We start from the raw sequence: 19901 nt of genomic DNA on the forward strand, positions 1-19901 counted from the left end.
CAAACACGGGCGAGCCTCTCACTCAAGATTACAACGCAATTAAAAAGCAGTGTTCACAACGATAGATGTACTGAAATATAGGCCTCTTTTCGTTGTCTCTCTCCAGTGCCACCGCCAAGCGCCCTCTAACCTAGGTGCCGCGCCCTCGCCCAAATTGCAGGAGCGCCCAAAATGCAAAACTACAAGCATGGGCAGTATGGCATATTACATATGACAGTATGACATAGAAGCATGGGCAGTATGGTTACAAGCATGGGCAATATGGCATATTGGGAGACCTTCAGAATTTTTTTAGAATCGTTAGATTTATGGATGATAAATAATTTTTTTTTCGCTCAGTGCATATAAATATCAAGAGAATGAAGGAGACATTACATCTGGCGTCTGTGACACAACCTAAGCGTATGACGGCATGGAGCGTTTCATATTGATAACTGAAACGACCCGAGGCGTGACTGTTTACAGCGTATCTACAACGAGGTGCACACCAGCTACCAAGATGGTGGACAGCCTGCACACCAGACTGACCCGTCTTCTTCGTCGCCTGCTGCCTGCAGAACATCTCTCTCGGAATGAGTTGGCTTCGTAACAATATTCTTAGGTATTATGAAATGTCAAGGTATAGGAAACGACTATACAGCTTTCAGAGACATTTATCGAGAAAATAGTGTTTGCGTTTAAAAGGAAGAGGTTAGAGCTAGGAAAAAGTTGATATCAGCAAGGGACTGAGACTGGGGTGCCCTCTATTCCCGCTGCTGTTTATAATGTAGTTGATGAGAATGGAAACGGCGCGAGAGAGAAGCAATATCGGCTTTTATCTCTCAAACAGGAGTGCAGCATTATACAGCAGCAACTGTACACGACGATGTACACGACTATTCTAGCCCCTACTGAAAATATTACATCGGCCGAAGCTAACTCTAAAATACTCGTGACTGGTAATTTCAATAAACCTGGTATTTCGTGCAAAACTGGTGATATTTCAACTCATTGTTTTCACTTATCTGCCCAGTAGAACTGGTTACTTCGTTTATTATATGTTACATTTCTGTGGCAATTTAACAATATACTGAATTCTTGTAGCATTGTACTGGACTTATGCTTGTGTAACGCAGAAGCTGTGAATGCGAATTGTAAGTGTAAATTTTGCCCTTGTGAAGGCAGAAAAATATCATCCACCACATTATATTTCATTACAATTTGCGACACGTAGTAGCAGGTGATTAAAGGGTACAACCTTTCGGTCTTTTAATTTCTCAACCGGAGATTATGTGGGTCTTTACCACTATCTTAATAATGCGGACTGATCTTCAGTAGTAGAACTAAGAGATGTTAATCACCATGTCACGGTATTTATGAATAGTCTTCACGAAGAAGTAAAAAGTTTATTTCCCTAAAAGCTGCTAAACGCTCTAAATTTGGCCACTGGTATTCTATTGAACTGAAAACACCATTCAAGCTTAATATGGCGTTCCCACAGGAAGGCACAGCGTACAAATCAGGAACACTGGCATATAGATTTTGAAATATGCACGGCAATCTCTAAACGTCTTTACAAGCCAGATCATTCCGCCTATACAGCACACGTGAAGGTGAGTACTTCTACTAAATCAAAGTGTTTCAGTTAATGTGAAAATGTGAATAGGCATCTCACAATACGAAACAAGACATCTCCGTACTTAGCGGCGGCACCCAACATGTTCAATATGTTGCGGCTGCCTTCGCCCTAAACTTCTGGTCGGTGTGCGGTGAAGGGTACAGTGACGCAGTTAGTGTGCTTTCCAATTACCTTTCCCTGGGCACATGTCTAAAGGTCTCCGAGGAACTTGTTTTCAATAGCAATAAATGCTTGAAATTGTTTTTTTTTTCTTGGTCTTGATGACGTTTCACCTGCTTTCAGGAAGAAGTGCGGGGTCTTGCTCGTTCCAGTGCTTGTAATTTTAATTCTGCTTTTAAGACCAACACATTCCCAAAGCCTTGGAAAACAGTGCGGATTGTTCCCGTCTTTAAATCAGGGGTAAAAACTGCTGCGAGCAACTGCAGGTGTATTTCTATCTTATGCGCAGCATCTTATTCAAGTCTACCCTGTACTAAATCATAGCGTGTTCTATTAAAGATGGTATCATTCCTCAGGAGCATGGTTTCATTTTAGGATGCTGGACAAATACGAACCTCGTTAGCTTCATGATGCATACCTCTCAAAATCTGCATAAGAAAAGACAGCTGGATACCGCATATTTTGACCTTGGAGAGGGGTTTGATGTTGTATGCCACAAAATACTCCTTCAAAAGTTAACACAACTTTATCTGCACTGTTCTGCCACAGTGCTGATAAAAATATACCTATGCGACCGATGCTGCAACGCTAGCTTAAATTGCCAGTCGTCAGAACTTTATGCAGCTACAAGTGGCATTCCTCAAGGGTCTGTCCTGGGCCCTCTTCTTTTCTCGTTGTTTACTGACGACGCTTCGGCTGTCATTGAAAATATTTCAGTGAAATTATATGCCCGTGACGCGATACTTTTCAAAGCAGTAAAAACGTTAATGATTGTGCCGATCATCAGAAAGACATTGCGAATTTTGCGTCATGGTGCGCCGGAAAGAAGCTGGCCATAAATCCATGAAAAGCTACATTTGTCAGCTTCACGCGAAAGACAAACGGGACCTTATTTCCGTATAGCGTTAAAGACGTTCTTCTGCCAAGAGCTGAGGGAGCAGAGGACCTTGGAGTGTATTTCGGTAGCTCTCCGAGTTTCTCGCCCCATTCTCAATAGACGAGGCAGCGTGCACTTTGAACGCTCGGGACATTATGTCGAATGACGAGATACTCCACACAATCTGGGCCATTTGCAACTTTATATAAGAGCGTATGCACTATAGTTCTAGAGCACACCTCTATCGTTTGGTTCGGCACGTGTAGGTCAAATTGTTAATTTTTCAAAAGGGCGCAGAAAAATTTGAAATTGAAATTTTAATATCAGTACTCTAAAACACCATCCATCTCTAAAGAGTTGGCACAGCCATTTACGTTAGCTGCTCTCACCTGTAGACACACAAAAAAGGGATGTTCTTTTCCTCCACAATTTAATCGACCGGAAAATCTGCTGCTCGCACTTGGTTTCTGATGTGCGTTTTTACATTCTGCAGAATAGCCAAAGGAAACAACGCGCCTTGCAGCCTCCCGATTTTTGTGACCCTCTATCTAGAGCGCAGGTGACACATAACGCCCATGCAGAGTGCCTAGATATCTTCACGCCTAATTTTAATATTTTTCTGAAAGGAGTTCCAGACGAATTTAATAACTGAACTAAAACTCCCGTTTGTTGTGTGTTCTGTCATTGACTAATTCTTTTCTGTGTCTTCAAATTTGCTTTGTATCCTATATTTGTACACATTTTATAGTGTGTTAAAACCTGTATTCGCGAAATTAAGTTTTATATGCGCGCACGCGCGCGCGTGTGTGTGAAGGGCGGGGGCGGGGTGGGGGGCTTGCACTATTTTTTCTCTGCAATGTTGTGCCGAGTGCTCCAGCACCAAGACCTTCGATGCTGTTCGTGGGCGCATTATTAAACACCTTTAATTGATTATTCAGTTTTTATTATTGTTGTGTTAATATTGTTATTCCTATTATTCTGAATTTTAGTTGATTGGATTTTGCGCCCTCGATGCGGCTGCTTGGTTTAATTGCTAGTTGTCGCATACTTCAAGTACAAAAGAACAATGTGTGGTACCCCCCCCCCCCCCGACCTCATTCTAACAGCTAACCCGTGTCTGGGAAAGCAGCCGCCGACGTTGCAGAAACACGTCCCCTAGTACAAGTACTGCCTTTTGCATAAGGGTTCTTCGACTACATTCTACATAAAATGTAACACGCTGAAAGTCCACAAAGGCACATCAGGCCACGCTGCTTAGCATGCACGTCTAGCAGACTATCGGCGCTGTTATACTGAAAGACGCTAATGATTGTTCAGTCTAATCGCGTTAGAACTTTGGCTCTTAGGCCAAAGATCTTAAGCCTATGGGCAACAAACACATGACGAAATTGATGGCCTGTTACCATGTAGTATATTGTGGAAGGGGGCACTATTACTGGAAATTATTGGTCACACTTTGCTTCAACCTACGTGAGCTCTCCGGTTTCATTTTAGCTTGTGTTTCTTTCTGTAGCTTCATTAGTGTGCTTTTCCGCGGTGTGAATTCAGGTTCTCTGTTTCTAATGCTTGTTTGTATGTTGACGTTGCCTTCCCTTGTGCTTTAATAGTGTATGTGCATGCTATGACTTTATTCCATGCGTGTTTTATATGAACTTCTTCCAATAGTTGTCAATAGAGCATTCGCATAAACTGACTTTATGCCTCGCTCTGTTCAAGTGGTTTTGTTAATAATTGTTCATAAGCAATTCATTTCACCTGACTTGAAGCCTGGCTAGTTCATTCTTCTTGCCTTTATTTTGTGCAGTGCCACTCTAGTATTTCAATTTTATTATTATTCTTGTGATGTGACACGGAGTAGCCCTCCCCATCCAAAGGCGCCAACGTTGGCCAAATATTATCCATGGTAGAGTGTATGAGGGCGACTGGACGAGGACGTAGAAAGGAACAGATACAAAGACACAGCGCTTCTGTGAAGCGCTGTGTCTGTGTATCTGTTTCTACGTGTTTCTACTCTACCGTGGATTCTAACCAACTAGCCCGCCAACGTGTTTTAACCAAATATTATGTAGCCAAAAGTAGCTTTCTCTTGTCGTCCTACCTTCCATCGTCTAAAGTGTTCATTTTATAGTGACCAATTCGTCTATCTTTGATTTTACAAAAAAGGTACAGTAGCAGCCAGCAGTAGGCTGATGCGCTAACATTGTAAACAAGAAAGAAGTGGTAATGCATGACTTATTATGCCAATATCTTAGGCTAAGTAAACTTAACAGTATACGCAATGCATTGTTTAGGCGTAGCGAAAGCCGTTACCTGTCGTGCTTTTTAAAAGCGAATATTTTCTTTCCCAACATTGCCGCGTTTTGTGACCGCTGGAGCGGCAACTTGTCTGTTCTCTATGTGTATAGACCAACTAATCACAGCGGACTGCGCACGCGCAGTGCTGGCTTCCTTGCGCCACCCCCTTCCTTGCGCTCGTCTACACGCATAAACGGCAGAGGCGTAGCTGGCCATGCAGGGAAAGAAAGTCGCAGTTGTGCCTGAAAGACCAAGCATCGACTGCAATAGGAAATTCGTGGACAGCTATACGAAGTGACGATGGTATTTTTATCGGCCGTGTAAAATTGTATATATAGGAATACTAAATAAATGAACTAATTAGACTACTTAACTAACCACAACAAAACATAGATGGGCAGCGTCAACTCTCGGATTGCCTTCATGTCGCATCTGATAAAGCACTGGGCACTCTGCTAGCCGGTTTGCTCTTTATATTGTATATTGTTACACTAACGAAGGATTATGAACCGGAGACTATTTACAGTGTACATTTACAAAAATTGGAGGGCGCTTAAGCTTTGCCTTCAAGAGTGGAACGCGACGGCGTTCCCGTCGACCCACCAAGGGGTGTAAAACAGTGGGCTATGGCGCAGCGACTACGCGCCCCGCATCGGACGCGGTGGGCGTCGAGCAGTGCCGCGTTCGGCGCGGCAACGAAATGTGCGCCTGAGCAAGCGACGCAGGCCTGAGCCTTAGAAACAGCGCGTTTCTAAGGCAACACCGCATTCACTAGAGACGCTTTTGTACCGCTTTGAAGCATCGAGCTCGTGGCTGAGTGCAATAAAGAAAAAAAAAACTCGTGGCTGAGTGGTAGCGCCTCCGTCTCACACTCCTGAGACCCTGGTTCGATTCCCACCTAGCCCATCTTGCAAGTAGTTTTTTATTCATGATGTGCCTGCTGGGATTTATCGCTCACGGCCAACGCCGACGACACCGGCTTTTCTGTGACACGAGCTCCTTAACGCTGTCGCGTTAAAAGATAACTGCAGAGCTTTCCAGTTCAGCCGACAGCTCGAGAGCCAGAGAGCGTTCGTCGTCTTCATCGGGGCGCCAGCATGCATCGCTCACAAGAAACACGCAATATGCATGAATCATTACCCACGGCGGCAGAAGCACTGTCGTGGGGCGTCTAAGTATCGGTGATAACAGGAGAGTAATAAGGTTTGAGCCGTGTGGCAAAACGTCAGTTCGATTCGGGACAGATGAGGCACTGGTACTGACTGGCGCGATTGCGTACGTAACTGGAGTCACGGCACACAGCACTCGATATGGGCCTGTTTACCGAGACAGCAGTTTTTCGCACAGGCCAACGTGAGGAGCCGAGGACCACAGGAGTACCAGAGATCCAGGCGAAATGGAGAGGTCCCTGTTGGATTATTATTGCTACTGTTTATTATTGTTATTGTTTATTATTGATAGTGTTTGCGGATAATTGTGTTTTGTGTAAAGAAATTATTTGCGCAAACAACTACAACCACCTGAACACTAGTCTAGGTAACATACATGAATGGTGTAAACAACAATGTCACTCAATACGAGCAAATGTGTCTGGCTTCCAGTAAGTCGTAAAAAACATCCACTTGCATATACTTATAAGCGTCTTTACCATTACGAAAAGTAAGTTGCTGCAAATATATTGGAGTGATACTGACTTCTATCCTATCTTGGAATCTTCATATTGATAATGTTTGCTCATGTGCCTTCCGCAAGCTACGTGTCCGGAAACATAAACTTGAATATGCTCCTAATAATGCTAACTTCTCTTCTACGCTGCTCTTGTGCTACCAAAGCTAGAATATGCGTGCATTATATGGGACCCTTATACTAAACGTGACATTGATACTTGTGAACGTGATATGAAAAAGGCTCTAATGCGTATATAACACAAACCACCCTAGTTTGACCTTGAGTCCGTAGTATTCAATAAACAAATAAACAAGCATTGTATCACGTCCGCACCAGCAAACAATAACACATCGGTCTCTACGGCAGCAGAAACTAGGTGTCGAAAAGCCAGCCTCAGTAAACGCTGCAGCAGCAGCGAGCGACGTCACATTCGTGCGGCATATCGCTTCAAGAAAAAGTGAGCACCGAGAAAACGCACCACGCAGAAAGCTACGAGCCGCCCACGCACCTTGACTCTGCCACCAACGAAGATCGCTTTCAAGCTACGGCAGGGCGACCGCGCACAGCTGCCACATGCGCAGATGCAGCCCGAGTAGAACGCCCCCCTCCCTCCCCCAACTCTCTCTCCTCCCCCCGGTTCCTCGGAAAGTTCGTCGTCTTGCGCACGACAGGAGAAGACGCGCTGCCTGCGGGCGAGATTAAGCCGTGAACGTCAGCTCCCCTCGCACGTCTTTACTCGCAGAAGCAGCGTAGGGCACCTGGAAACGGTGTTATCACCCTTGGACTTTATACGGAACCTTACGGCGACGACGATACTGACGGCAGAAATACGCTTGGAGTGTCCATATAATGACTATCGCAATAAAATGACCAGAAATCTCGCCTTCGCGTTTCCCCGACTGCACGGTAATGAGAAAATAAATGCTTCTTGCGGGTAGAAAGACTGTAAATTGGTCTACATACGCGTGTGCTGTCTCTGAAACCATGATGCATCAAGGTGCCCACCGTACTTGCTAGTAGTCAGTGACTCCGCTTTACACAAGGTTCGGTATAATTTGTATGCGCAGACGCTTGTTCGCGTGCGTGCGTGCGAGTACTGTGTTTATATCCTTTGTGAACTCACACAAAGCTTCTTTGTATATAGAATCCAACCCATTGAATCTGCTCAATTTTTTAAACAAAGCCTCACCACTCCGCGGCCTTCTACTTGCACAAATTATGATGTACTATAGCAGAGCTGAGAAAATATGAAAGCTTGACAGAATTACGTTTCGTATGTCAGTCACCACATTGGAAATTCCGTGCCTGTAGTCACAATGATACTCGTAATCCAGAAGCATTCCTAACAGCAGATGTCCTCCTCGCGAGGTTAATTCAATTCGTCCCAATAAATCAGGATGCAATTAGGAGGAAGTTGTTTCAAAGTAATAAAAATTTTAAAAATACGCATTTCACTTAGCGAATAAAGTTATCCATCTCGTCCATTATCCTATCCACTTTTCCATTCCTTGAGAAAGGAATATGGTAGAGCAGGTTTCGGATCAGGCTCGGTGAGAACTGAATGACTGCACCTCCCAGCATTATGGTTCTCATCCTGTCTAGAATACTGGTCGCCTTACGTAAAGCCTCGTCCTCACCGGGAAGTCCGTTAGGGTAGAAAAAGGACATGATGTTGCTGGCGACGCAGGATAGGATAAGCGGGCGAATGTGCACAGCCTGGCCCTTTATGTCGTTTATCCTGGCATCAAGTTGACGGAAGTCATCCTGTAAGTTAGAAAGAGATGATATAACATTGTGCTATTTCTCCCGTCTTTTATGCGCTGTAAGATACCTTGAGCCACAGAAAGCGACAAAAGTAGTTTTTCGCCTGTTTCTCCATGACATGTAACGGCATTTCTCAGTGAAGGGCTTGTGTTATTGGCATTCCTTTCCACGAGTACTGATATGGCGTTTCCAACTTGCACTATTTGCGCTAAATGAAGGTTCAGGACCTTCAGTTGAGTAGCCTCGGAGTGTCATAAATGTTTTACTTCTTTATTTCTAGGCAACAAAACAAAACTGTGCGATTGAAACTGTATCCGTACTAATTTCATGAGATGGGAGGTCAGTGTAGAGCACGACATTGCGACGATTCGGTCTTAGCTCCGGCTGAATCGGTCGTGTGTTCTGCCGCTACTAATTGCTCGGCCCGATGTAGTAAGCTGACATAGCAATGAGCAAGCCCGGAAGAAAGCCAAGACGTCGCGATGACTTGCTCCAATGTGACGACTTCCACTGTCGTGACGTCAGGAAACATGCGGCTCTTTGAAAATGAGATCAAAAGAATTCGTAGAAAGGCTATGGTGGTAAATTTTTATGCAGCAACAGGACATGCCCATATCTTTTCTAAGGTTTCTAAGTATAGGACCTTCATTTTATGCAAAACAAGATAAGTCACAAATATCACGTCACTACTCATTTAAGATGCGTAGTGATGAAAGGCTGCATATATTCGCATCCTAAGGACGCGAACAGAATTTCACGAACACAATGATGCACTGCATTGGGGGGCAGGTACGGGCATGAAACTCGAGGACTTGGACTGTGCCAGACTTTAGCACCTTCATAGAAGCGAAGCCCGCGTAAAATAACAATTTTAGCTGTACACGTGCCGGTTCTTTCATTATTTGTAAGTAAGCTCAGAGCAGTTATTTTTTGCGCATTTATCACTCAATAATGAGCTTCAGAGTATTTGTGCGTCTATACGGTAACATGAACCCAGTCAGAAGAAACACGTTATGCCGCCATTTGGTTTTTAATTCTGCTCGGCAGCTTGAACGAATAGTGTTCTTGTTTAGGATGTTTTAGAGCTTTAGGTGCACAAAGCGCGATCTCAGTATGCGATACTGCGTAGTGGGATGCTCCGGGTTAAATGAGAACACCTCAAGTTTTTTTTACCGTGTGCCAATGCACTGTGCAGGGACATTTTAAAGTTGAACCCGCATTAAAATCCGACTCCATTGTTGGCATTTCCGCCCGTAACCTCGCGTTTAGCTCACTCTAAGCCAACGCGGCGTCTTATTATCGTTGTTTGTGCCTAAAAAAATTGCTTTTTGAAAAAAAGTATGTAATAGGCATTTAAAAATTAGGGAAGGATCCATACGTCATGATTATGTTATCCATGCGAAGCATTCCTGACAGGGATAAATGACACAAATGTGGGTAGAGAGCAGCGACCGTGTGATGATGACGACCATCGGATGATGGCGCTAGAGTGACAATGATGGCATTATAATAGTGTGACAATGGCGGAGTAATGACCATGCTATGATGACGGCGTTGCAAAGACTACTGCATGATGACCATGCAATGACTACGGTGGTGTGATGACGACCGTGCGACGGCAATGTGATACCGCTGCTGCAGTCATGTCGCTGGAGTGACTATGTTGAAATGAGTACAACAGTATGACTACGGCATAAGGACGACAATGTGACGAGCACCGTATGGCGGCGCTGGTACGGCAAGAAAGAGATGATCAATGTGATATTATGATGATGGCTTGACAAAAAAGGTATGATGACAATGATTACCGACAGTACAAGTGCTATGAAAAAGAATAAAAAATTACCGACGATTACGTTACTTCCTAATGCGAAATTTGAGCGCAGCAAACGGGCGGTGCACATATACAGATCCGCCGCCACCGATCTGGCTCTCTGATTGCCACCGCACAGGGCGAACGGCAGCGGCAATTTCGGCTCGGGCGGTGCACATATACAGATCCGCCGTAACCGATCTGGCTCTCTGATTGCCACCGCACAGGGGTTGCATTGGAGGAGGAGCGAAGAAAGGAATTAAGTTCGAGCCGACGCTTTGACAACCGGAGACTCGCAGGAAGAGGAGGGAGGGGGGCGGCGTGTACACCCAGCGGCAAACGATGGGGGCAGAAGCGCGCGCAGCAAGCGGACAACACGATAAAGGGAGGAGGGAAGAGATAGCAGCGACTGACTGATGCCGCTGACGCCGATAGTGAGTCAACCCCAGCTGCGGAGTTGGTTTCAGGGACAACGCCGCCGATGCCGACACAAACAATATGATACCCTCGCTTCCGCAGCGCTAAGAACCAGGTCTAGCCGTGGGAAGGTGGTCACGTATTCGTCGACGTGCCGGGGCCTACGTGAAATAACCGGCGCGTCGGCAACTGAAGAGCACCCTATCCGCCACACAAGAACAAGGGTGGGGGGGGACCCTTTCCTCCTCTTTCTGCATGGTGGCGACGGTGTTCTATGCAGTCACGTTATCTTGACTCTCTAGCGGCGTCAGCGGCATCCAGCGGTATCAGTCGGTCGCTGCTAGCGCTGGGGGGATGAAAGGAGGGCGCAGCTGGTTACGAGGCCGACGACAACGCCGACGACGACGCGAAACCCAGGAACGGACCCCAAAGAGCTGTGCTCTAAAACAATGGAACCACCATAATGGCGTCGCCGTGAATTTGTGATGACGACGCGAAGTCGGCAATGGTTTGAGGACGATGGACTAACGACATGGACGGGTTTAAGACGGCGTGATGAGGACCTGACAACTCACTGACAGCAACAAAGCAAAAATGGTGGGATTAAGATGATGACATGTGAACAGGAGAATGATAAGAGTGTCATGAACCAATGAAATGACGGCTATGGAACGACGACTTCAGCATGACGATCACTGTGTGGTGCTGTTCGAAATCAAGTCTACGCTCACGTGCATCTGCTGCAGCCGCAGGCTACATAATTTTGCACTCTATGCAATGTTGGTTTGGCCTATGTATGGTGTTCTTTCGAGCTGCCCCATCTCCAGCATCGGCTCACATGTTTTGGAGACATATGTGGCGCCTCCTTGGGCGTGACCTTGTTCTAAGCTTGGCTCCGGCTAGGTAAAGAAATGCATCGCATTTAAAGAGAATTCGCGAACAGCTCCTGAACGTATTCTCACATTATACGAGTAAATGTTGAAAAAATATTCTTCGTTTTGGGGGATTGAGGTAGAAAACACCGGCTTAGGTGAGGCTTGTCTGCATGCGTATGACTGAAGGTAACCACCATGGCCTTGACATATGCACCATTCCGGTTAGAAGATATTATTCTTCAAAAGATGCTTACCAGAGATCTGGGTTTTTATGCAGAATACGGTGAAATGAGAAAATTGCATTTGCCTTTTCTTTCAGTTGGTGGTTTTGCTACAAAAATTTGTAATGACAACTTGATGAATTGATTTGTATGCATGAATAAGTGCGAAAGATTGTATGAAAAACACATGGCAGACATAACACTGAGTAACCAATTTTTTAAATAAATATGCTGCATAATATGCACCATGCAGCATATGACACCCATGCAGCAGAAATTTGCAGATTTAAGAAAGCGGGCATGCTCACAATTAGAGAGAGATCCATGTTAATTGCTTAGGAACATCACTATTTAATTGAAAAGGGCTATTCATGGTGCGCAGACACATTTATACCAGATTTACTCAGGCAAAGTGCACTCGCGGTTTCAGGTTTCCTCTTCGTCGCGCCTTGTTATGGAAGTTTGTCTTGTCTAAGAGTCGTATACAAGGGCCATCTTTAGAGTCATATGTGATTTGATGCCTGTATCCATTCTTATGTGTTTTTATAAGTGTTGCTTCGCATGGTCATTGCAACGTTGTGCTCTCTATCCTATGCGAATTTTGACCAAGCCAGGCTGCTTCAAAAGAACGTAAAACCAGAGATGGCAGCCTTTTGAGTCACTTATTCGTAGTATACGATTGTTTTGCTATATTTACGTACCCGACAGAACAATATCCCTTTTTATACGTTGCGGTAATTTGTTCTCACCATCATGCGTTCCTCCATTGAGGTTTTTGCAAAACCAAGGTCTCGTAGCACGCTCATGCAATACCGCTTGTTTGCAATCCAGCAATCCCCGTTTTGCGTTGCCAGCCCTGAAAACAATTAGAACAAGATGCTTACAGCGCAAACACACATAAAATATTTGAGCAGCACAGCAGCATGCCTATGCGCGAGAGTGTAGTGGAAATAGATGAGGAAAAAGTCGTGCACTCAGGAAATGGTGTACGCAAAACTTTAATGTGTATAGAACATGATGTATAGAAAGGCAGGGAGGTTAGCCAGAGGTAGTTACGGTTGGCTACCTTGCACTGGGGGAAGGAGTAGGGGGATAAAAGGAGGAAAAGGACTGGAAGGGGGACATAAAGAGAGAGAAAGAGAGGAGCATAAACAAACCACGTGCACTATACAGAGGTAGGGGGCGGCTTTATTAAAGTCTATCGTGAAGGCCCGTAGACCACAGGAACGTTACTAACGCAAATGGGGCCTTGAGCGCGGATGTTCTTTGGAAGAATTGACCTAAAGCATTTATTTTTGATAGTGGATGATTGACTATCTGGTCCAGCACTCTGGACATCACTTGTCTCTGGGCAGTATATCGTGAGCAGATACAGATAATGAGTGCGAGCGTCTCTTCGCTGCTGCACGTCTCAGACGTGGGGCTGTTGTTCAAACAAATAAGGAAGGTGTATTCGTTCGTAACTGCTACGCCTAACCACAGACGGTACAGCGTAGTCTGTTCATGTCGGGGCAACCCAGCCGGTAGATGCATACGTATATCCGGAAAGAACGAACGGAAACGACACGTTGTGAATACATTCTAGTCCCACAGGGGCGAAGTACATTCACGGGACATTAATTGCAGACCTGTCGAAGTGCCTGTTCGCGAAAGCAGACTCCGCATGTTCATGTGGATGGCTACGTCGGCGTGGTCATTCCCACTTACGCTGCAATCTCTAGGAAGCCATTGAAAAAGTGTGTTGAGTTCCTTGTCATTGCTTCGATGATATATCTGTCGAATTTCTGAGGCGAGTTGTTCATTGGGTCTGTGCAGCATTGGGCTTTGTATGTAGTGAAGGGCCGTCCTAGAGTCACTAAAGACTGTACATTGTTGCGGTGATTCCTTATTAATGAAACCAGGTGCAGCATGGAGTGCCGCAACTGTGTACCCGTTGATGTGGTCACGCATGAAGTTTGGCTTTTTTGGAGTGTGCCGGGATGATGACTGCAGCAGCAGAGCTGTTGAGTTTTGCCGAATCATCTGTGTAGACATGTTGCTGGAATCTGTGCATGTTCTGAATGTGTTCCAAAGTTGACTGTTTCATAGCTTGCAACGGCCTTTAGCGTTTTTTTTTATTCCTGGCATTGTCAGTGCACTTGCGGCCTACGCAGACCCGACATTGAATTTGACAATCGTGTAGTAGGCGTTAATTGGGATGGCAAGTAGGACTGATGTCTTATAATTCTTTTGGCAGATGTTGAATGTGGCCTCTTTGCCGGCAAGTAAGCAAAATGGTATGAGGAAATCGGATTCAGGGACCGCATGTGTGCTCTCAGGGCATCTGTAGCAATGTAGACTGTCAAAGAAGCGCCTCTGGCAATAGTCACTGTCGTAATCGATGACGTAGTTTTTGGGAGACCAAGGCAAGTTCCGAGTGCTTGGGCTTGCGCACTCTGGAGTCGGCGGATATTCATAGTGCAAGTATTTCCTAATACAGGTAAGCTGTACCGCAAGAAGCCAAAAAAGAGTGCTCGATATAATTGCGAGATTGATGTTGCTGTGGCACCCCAGCTCTTCCCGCCGAGAAAACGACATAGCCCACAATGGCGGCGAAACGCTTTGTCATGTACGAGACGTGATGGCGTCGTGACATGCCTCTATCAATGATGACGCCAGTAAATTGGCCCAATCATGTGTATGGTGCAGTTTTATCATTAATCCGCAAAACATATGGGGCCATCGCTTTCCGAGTAAAAGCAACCAGTGCACACTTCCCAGGCGAAAGCTTGAGGCCTTGCCTGGTTAGGTATGTTTCCGCGGCCGTTGAAGCCCTCAGAGTCATACATGGATTGTACATGTGTCACTGCTGAAGCCCATTTCTAAATGCCGACTGCCTATACGGAAAGCATTACGATTTGCGGTAACAAATCGGGGAGACCAACTAGCCCAATTTTGAACAGGGTAGGGCTGAGTACTCCACCTTGCGGTACCCCGCTACTTGTATAGCTACACCGCGTTGGTCCGTTTTCAATCAAATTTAGCAGACATTCATTTAAGATAGCTGCGTGTCCAGCGAAAGGCGTCTCCACCAATCCCTACAGCTTCTAAGAAGTCTAGAATTGGCGCGTAATTTTTTCTGTCGTAGACACCTTTCATTTACTTACTTCAGATGTTTCTGTTGCTGCACATACCTTACAAGGTCAATGACGCTATTTGTTGACAAGCGTCTGCGTCACAAGGTAGCCATTACCTCTACAGAGACGTTGTAACATTCCAAGTAGCATTCTCACCGTGTAATGATCATTCGCTCCATTACGTTACTGAAACAGCTGGCCAGTGCTATTGGACGGCAAGTTGTCAGTTCCAATGAAGATTTGCCAGGGTTGAGGAGTGGTCATGGTATAATGTGTAGAACACTGGGCTACTGTGATCATGGAACGGTGTTCCAAAAACAGTATGGATAAGTATGTACCACCAGGTATGTGCCCCCTTTTCATGCTAAATTGTGGCACTGTGTGACACATTAGGTTTGTGCCACTCTACAGTGAACCAAAGGGTCACTGGGTATGTCGAAAAGCGAAAACGGGTGTCTGTGGGAAGTGTGCGAAGCCTATTAGCTGGTAATGATAAATACATATGATACATATTTAATGCAACTCACAGTCGGTTCTCAGGACCACCATCAGTTGCAATTAGCTCCTTGGAGAGGAAAGACGTGTCTCTAGTGAGCTACTTAACAAAACTGTGCAATGTGGTAAATGCGGCTTAAATAATGTATCCAGGATCTCAAAGAGGTGCGATATAATTCTAACGCATTTCGGTCTCATGTGGCACTAAGTTACCGCTGTATTAGCTTTAGAAATACTCCGCGAAGAGGCGACTAAAGCTTAGAGCGTAATTTGTCCCTAAGTGTACTAGAGCATTAAAAAAAATAAAGTTGTGGCATTAGAAGTCATGTTTTGTCTTACCTTTGTTGTAGTCGCGACCGACGATAAAACAACCAGAACGGTACAGTCCATCGCTATTTTTGCAGAATTTCTTGATACTGTTTACATCACTCAGTACAACCACATCCGTAAAGTTCAGGTTCAATCTACCGGAAAAGAAAATGATATGAGCCATGCATGTCAGTATGGAGGCAGTTTGATACATTCGCAAGTTTGCAAAACTTCAAACTGCATGAAAATGTAATGTGTGTTATATTCTTTGGTTTCAAGCAAATGTGTCCAAATATGAGGACCTAAGCAAGTGGACGAATTCTCCTTTCTTGATTTTCTAGACGTAGACGGTTCAAGCAAATCTCACATATAGCTGAGCGGCGTTGATAAAACTAAACTAACTCCGCATTGCTTGTTAAATTTCTTTTAGTGGCGGAAGCAAAGTATTTCTGTAAAGTTCGTGAGAGACAGTAAGTTGAGTTCAATATTTCTTCACGTTACCCTGCAGTGAAAGTAGTCGTTTAAAAAATATTACTGTATAAGCATGCTAAGTTGCATGAGAATTCATGAACTTATAAATAAAAGAGACAGTAGCCATTGTGAATAGTAAATAAAGGTTAGGTGTCTGAAATGAGTAAAAGACGTTGATTATTTTAGTAGGTGCGAGATATCTAACAAAAACAATTTTATTTTGGCGCCGGTATGTTGTTATCACACTACATTTGCCTTAACGACAATAACAAAGTAAAATATCCAATGAACGCCTCGATAACTAAATATGTCTTTAGCCGCATCAAAGGGACAGAAAGGCTACTCAATCAGCTTTGAAGCCACGCGACACAGAAATCACGCGATCACGAAAAAAATATTTACAAATCAGTTATATATTTATCTACGGAAAGCGAAAGTAGCATTTCGGAGCTTAAGTGAAACAGCCTGTAAAATGAGGAAGGAGTGGTGACTGAGGTAGTGAGTTTCATCCGAAGGGCGCCGCAATGACCATGATAGCAAGCTTTAGCGTTGTGCTTGAATGTCTCAGGCGGTGTTCCAACTACACGTGGCTTCGACGAAGAACATGCGAAATATGCGGGTACGTGAAAATTATTGGCACCTACAAAATTTTCTCCACATCGTGTAAGGCCTGTAATGACATTGCACAGGTTCCTGCACCACTGCCCAAAAAGAGCTGTGCCAATAAAAAGACATCACTTTCAGATTTCGGCACCGATAGCTTGCTTCACTTTAACAAAATTGTTTTTTCTGAGAAGATTAAGCATAACAGGTATCCATTGTCAATGATTTATTTCCATGCATTTGTTTGTTGCTCGGAATTTTTCAAAAGTCTGAAAAATAACATTTACTAAAGAACCTAAGACCTGGTATGAGCAACATTAGTGACTGAATAGTGTACCAGTATAACCCACATGTACGGCATGGATAAGCATATTCCATACATATGCTTAAAATTATGCGCGGCCACATGGCGACGCCCACGCTGACGGTGATGGCGAAAATTTGTTTGTAGTTTGCATGTACTTGCTATCACAGCAAAAGTGTGAGGAAACGTGGAAACTCTTTGGTGAATTATATAACACACATAACGCTGGTGTGCCATTAGGCATACAACGTCATTGAAGAAAATATGTTTATCAAATTTGCTAAATAAAAAAAAATAAATTATAGGGTTTTACGTGACAAAAGCACGAATCAAATTTGTTTAACGATTACGTTTGCAATGTTGCTGTCAGGCAATTCTCATAAACTTCCCTCTTGCACAGAGACTCTTCATTTACATAAACTATACTGTCTATGACCGTTTGTTTCTCACTCCTACCTACGACTATGATATTGTAATTTCCAACCTCGTGATAATCATTCAGAGGGGAGGTGTTAAGGCTGTACGAATAAAAGCAGTTACATCTGAAGCTGCACAAGTTTTAAATTATATTTTAAATAATGTGCAAAGATGTGATTTTTATCAAATTGAATAAAAGTTGCTCCCGTCACTTAATTTAGATGCGTGGTCAGTATGATGAACTAAACATTACAGACACATTTGCGTGACATCGTTGCATTAAGATGTTGCATAACGCAATTTACGTGCATGTTTATTAATTTTTTCTTTGAAAGAATGCGATTACAAATCAGCATTTCGACTTTAGAAAAGGCAAGTCTACGGAGAAAGCTGTAATCCACAATACGAAAAAACATCACAAGAGCATTCTCTTACGCGAACCAATTTTAAATCTGTCTCAGTTCATTTATGTACATATTATTCTAGAAGAGTTGAGTGTTGGGCTAGGTGGTTTTCCGTAATTGAAGTAATAACTTAGCGCGCCAAAACTACGGAGACAAGAAAAGTGGACAAAGCAAAGCGCTACACTCACAACTTCTTAAAGAAAGAATATAATCGTAGATATATATTCTCTTGTTAAGACTGCGCATACCAAGTTAAAGAGAACAGGCAAATGCACATCAAGGGCGGTTGCGCAAGTCGAATTCGGCATCTAGTAATGAGATAGAAGGCTCATTTATACACCTATCTCTATTCTTCTTGATAAAGAAGGCCTCAAGTGCAACACTAGAAGAGGCGTTGCGCTCCTACCCAGAATAGTAGTCACAGAAAATCGGGCGTCACAACCACTCGCGGTAACATGACCCACCATGTGTGCGCGCACTCATCCTCTTTTTTCTTCAGTTTTCACGCATGTTCTCTTAAACAGTCATTCAGCAACCCCCGGTTTCTCCAGTGTAGATCTGCCCACAAAGGAATTGCATATACAACCTCTCTGGTGTACTTTACAGAGGGCTTCTCATGGTTCGTGCGGCAGCCCCGCCTCCTCACATAGCAAACTCTAGAGCACAGCTTCGAAAGCTTGTTGGCCGCAGAAAAAAAAATAAACGGATGAATACCATGGCGGTTAACAACCTTTTTATTGATGTGTGACACATTTTGCACGTAGGGTATAACCTCCAGTCTTCCCTTCGGTCATTGGACCTCTGCTCTTGCCCTTCGTACTACAAGCTTTACTTTTTGCAGAAGAGGCTCTACTATAGCTTTGACAACCGTCATAGGGAAAGAAGCTGCCAAAATACGTCCAACTTGGTTTGAGAAACTAGACTGCATTTGGTTCACGCACGATTTTCGCAAAGCTGAATGTAAGCAAATGCTACCTACTGCTCGTTTTACCACTTTCGAATGTGCGGAATCAAACGGCAGCAATTGATGGGCCCAGCAGACGTGAGCGGCTTCAAAAGAGAGCTTTAAATTTAGGAACTACAGGCCTGTGGCGGCAGGAAATGTACTGGTTACTACTACTGCTAGTTACTACTTCAATCATCCATTTCGTAGTATTCAATCAGCTAAATATATTATAAAGGAGAGAGCCTTAAGTGGCTTGTTGCAGTGGCTCATGCCCGACAAAAACGCCGTCTAGCCCAGTGATGCGAGAAACGCCATTATAAGGAACAGCTCATACCACCGTAGCAAGCCTACATCTAATGGCTGAATATAAAAGAAGCGCAATAAAGGAGTAACGAAAGAACGAACAAAACAACAAAGACCGAAAGAACTAAAGAAAACGGAAAGAAAGAAGGAAAGGAAGAACGCAAGAGCATTTAGGTAGTGCATTATGTGCTCGCAAGTGCCGTTGAGAAGGTCAAGCCACAGGGACTTATCTTTGCTTCACACATCAGCTCGTATGTCGCGCAAGACGTCTGACCACTCCGACGGTATAACTGAATGCATTGCCACATGCGCAGCAAGCTTTCGCCTTCGCGTGTTATAGGGGCGTAACATGCTGCCTCAATTTTTACCTTGATTTCTCCATGAATAGTGGTAGCGTTGTGTTTCCAATGCGTGTTCCACCGACTGTACAACTTGTTCAGTAAGCAGTATTGATTTAAACCACCAAATCATTGTTCGTTTGGCTGCCTTACTTCACTGCGCAAGCCGGGCCGGCAGCCAAAAGACGCAGCCGGCCCGCAAGCAAACGGTGTTCTGTGCTTGGCTGCGACTGCGACTGCGGTATCACTGGCGTTTCGCTGCATCGGTTTCCACGCTAAAAGCTCTTTGAGTGCCATCAAATTGAATGGTGGGGCCTCTCAATAATTGCTCTAAGGACATGCAACCTAAATAAATTTTGAACTTTGACAGCAAAAACAACTTCACCCTTTTTTTTAATCAATATGATGTAACTTGCTCGTCTGTTCTGGCAAAAGTTTTCTCTCGTTAAACAGATGGCGCTACATGCCATGAACCACCAACGAACCGC

At 44.3% G+C, this 19901-nt stretch overlaps 1 protein-coding gene across 1 annotated transcript in view; it reads right to left on the reverse strand.

The window, feature by feature from the left end:
• The window catches only part of LOC135903488 (amine sulfotransferase-like), a 62769-nt gene extending 43207 nt beyond the window's left edge, over positions 1 to 19562 (reverse strand). The window contains exons 1-4 of the mRNA XM_070522065.1: positions 19444 to 19562; positions 15658 to 15782; positions 12457 to 12563; positions 8237 to 8381 (exon numbers count right to left, since the gene is read on the reverse strand). The gene's annotated coding sequence lies outside the window, so the exon portion shown is untranslated. The remainder of the gene's footprint in view (positions 1 to 8236; positions 8382 to 12456; positions 12564 to 15657; positions 15783 to 19443) is intronic.
• Positions 19563 to 19901: the final 339 nt, after the last annotated feature.

The sequence above is a fragment of the Dermacentor albipictus genome, chromosome 7 (genome assembly GCF_038994185.2).
Source record: "Dermacentor albipictus isolate Rhodes 1998 colony chromosome 7, USDA_Dalb.pri_finalv2, whole genome shotgun sequence".
NCBI classification, from domain to species: domain Eukaryota; kingdom Metazoa; phylum Arthropoda; class Arachnida; order Ixodida; family Ixodidae; genus Dermacentor; species Dermacentor albipictus.